The sequence below is a fragment of the Sarcophilus harrisii genome, chromosome 3, assembly GCF_902635505.1.
Source record: "Sarcophilus harrisii chromosome 3, mSarHar1.11, whole genome shotgun sequence".
NCBI classification, from domain to species: Eukaryota; Metazoa; Chordata; class Mammalia; order Dasyuromorphia; family Dasyuridae; genus Sarcophilus; species Sarcophilus harrisii.
In genome coordinates this window covers 370,735,969-370,739,421 of record NC_045428.1, presented here as the reverse complement: position 1 = coordinate 370,739,421, position 3,453 = coordinate 370,735,969, and positions in this window count along the sequence as shown.

Below are 3,453 nucleotides of genomic sequence, written 5' to 3'. Positions count from 1 at the left end.
CCAGGTTATTTGAATTTTTTTTTTCTCCTTGTTTCTTGGAAATTTTTCTCTTTGACTAGGGAGTTTCAAAATTTGGGAATAATATTCCTATGTGTTTTCCACAAAGGATCTCTTTGAGGTGCTGGTCGGTGATTTTTTTTTCTATTTCTACTTTCTTCTCATGTTCTATCATTCCAAGACAATTTTCTGCGATTATTTCCTGCATTATGTGTCAAGATTGTCTTTTTGGTCACAACTTTCTGGCAGTCCAATTATTCTTATATTTTTTCTTCTTAATCTGTTCTTCAGATCTGTCTTTTTTTTTTTTTTTTCATTCTTTATAATTTGTTTTGTTGTTTCTCGGTCTCTCATAGCTTCACTGGCTTCCCGTTGCCCAATTCTAATTTCCAAAGAGTTGTTTTTCATCTTTGATACTCTGTACCTTCTTTTCTAATTGGTTAATTCCCCCCCCCCCCCCATAATCTTGTTTTTCTTGGATGATTTTTCTTTTTCTTTTTAATTTTTCCTCAGTGTCTCTTATTTGGTTTTAAAATGCTTTTTAAAGTTCTTCTGTAAATTCTTTCTGGGCAGGGAGACATTTCACATTACTTTTTGGGATAGAAGCTTTCTTTTTTAAACTGTCCTACTCTAAAGATGAATCCCAGTCTTCCCTGTTCCCATAATATGTTTCATTGGTGAGTTCTTCTTTGCTGGTTCATTTCAAAAATATTGAATACTTCTAATTATGGGGTGGGGGTGGTGCCTTAATCTTTTCAGCTTCAAGAACCCCAAACTAAGAGTTATCCCCTCCTGCAAGTGCGCATGGCCAGCAGTGTCCCTGCCCCACTTCTGCACTCACCAAGTGCTGGTTCTTTCTTCCCCAGGACCCCTGTTCTGCTTCAAGTCTTGTTGATTTTTTACCAGTCTATGTTTGCACCAAGACGTAAATTGGGAGAGCTTGAAATTTACCAACCTACTCTGCCATCTTCCCAGAATCCTCCTGGAGCTCACATTTTAATGAAAAAATGCCCTCTCTCTGTCTGTCTTTCTCTCTGTGTGTCTCTGTCTCTCTCTTCCCTTTTTTATCTCTGTCTCTGTTTATCTTCATCTATCTCCATCTCTGTCTTTGTCTATCTGTCTTCTCTCTAAGCTATAAAGGAATATCACCTAGAAATCAAGGTTTCTTTCCCTGGCCTTTTTATCTAAGTCAAGGGAACTTCCCTGTAATTCCTTTATATAAACATATCTTAAAAGCTCTTTCCAAGTCAGAATCCAGAGAAGATGTACTGAAGACCAATGCAAATCAAAAGACTCAAGATGAAAAATACTATCCACCTCCAGAGAGAAGACTGATGAACTCTGAGTACAGATTGAAGCATACTCTATTTTTAAACTTCCTTTATTTTTCTTTTTTTAAGAGTATTTTCTCTTTTATAACATGGCTAATATGGATATGTTTTGCATGTTTTCACTTGTATAATTATCAAATTGCCTTTTCAAAAAATGAAGAGAGAGGTAGGAAAAAGGGAGAAAGAATTTGGAACTCAAAATTTAAAAAACATGTTATATTTTTCCCATGTCAATTTGTAAATATTTAATGAAATAAAAATTGAAGATAATGCAAAATTGCACTTGTTCTACCACTTGTAACCTTGAATATTCCTCAGGATAACTATAGTTTAAATTACATGTCCACCACAATATAGTCAGCTAGTATCAGAAGTGGAACTCAAATGCAAGCGTCCTGATTCTGAGGATACCTCTCTATCCACTAACACTATTTTTTGATATTGTAGGATAATAGAATCACAAAATTTAGAGATGATTTAGTACTACTTTTTTATTTTACAGACAAGAAAACTGAAACAAAGGAAGTCTTGCAGAGTAGAGATACAAACACTGGTCCTTCAACTCTAAAAAGAGCCAGAATGGCAGAATAGGAATTAGGCATTAGAAAGCCTAATTCAACTTCTGACGGAACCCTGGGCAAGTCAAAAGCCCTTTGGAGTTCATTTTCCTAATCTATAAAATGAAGGGGTTAGACTAGATAGTATCTATCTAGGTGTATAGTAGCTAGATAGTATTTATATAGATTGATAGTAGCTAGATATCATATTTTCAAGACTAATATCTAATAGCTAAAGTTTATATAGCTTTTTAACTCATATTTTTCATACATCTTCTTGTATAACAATAGATTTATACATGGAAGGGGACTTAGAAATAATTTACTTTCTCACTTTACAAATAAGAAGACTGAAACCTGAATAGAATGAATCCTTTGCCTAAAATCCCACAAAAAGGAAATGGCAGAGCTTACAATTCAAACCCAGGTCCTCTGACTCCAAATTGAGCCCAACTTCCATTGAAGTAACATTGCCCCCTTTTGGTCCTCATAGTGACACTATGATGCAGATATTATTTATTATTTCTATTTTATAGATAAGGAATCTGAGAACCAACCACAGGTTAAGTGATTTGGCTATGGTCACTTTAAGAATCTAAGGTGGAATTTAAACTCAGATCTCCCTGACTCCAAATCCAGCATTCTCTTCACTTTCTCAAATGTCTCTTTGGACACCAAACCCTTAGATCTGATTCTAAAATTCTGTGATTTTACCATAACCTCCCTATTAGCCAGATGGAATTGAAGAAGCTGTACCCATTGTACTGGGGTCCAGGAAAACCTATTGGAAGCTTTTATTCTAAGTTTCACCCCAGGGAAGAGTTCTCTTTCAGTCTGGAGGAACATTCTCTCACAGAGGAGGGATTCCTTTGGTCAGATCTTTGCCAAGTGTTTCCCCCCTGAGGACCTGTTTGATATTCCATTCTATATAAATATCACAAGATGGAATCACAAATGCAAAATAAATGTTTTTGCACACAAATGCAACATGAGATATGACATTAAATTAGGCCTGATATTTTAAAAATCTCTATAGATGCAATTATTTCTATGACTGGCAACTGAGAGTAGTCTTCCTGGATTATCAATGGTAATTTTCCTTTCTTGTGAAGGCCTGTACCTCAAGGGGACATGGCACCCAGGGTCCATTCCAAAGACAACCATAGGGTTTGTTCAAAACAGTGTCTTGCTGGGTTAGCCTTTATTAAATTCTCCCCAGGAATTGGCATTTGGGGAACAAATTATTGCCGGTAAAGAAAAGCATGTGAAGTTTCCAAAAGTAAAAGCGTATGTAACCAGTGAAAGGATAAAATTTCAATGTCTGTACAGCAAAGCAGCTGTTAGATGATTTACTGGAAAATTCCCCCCAAACATAACAGACACTGCCTACTACAAAGGAAATATTTTCCTTTAACTCCCTAGAACTGAAATTCAACATGTTATATAATCAGAAAACAGTTCTAGGGGAAAAAAATCTAAGGTTTTCATGATAACTTACACCTTGAGACTGAATCTCCTACTCCATCCCACTAAAAGATCAGGAAATCTGTGGAAGGAAATTAATGATG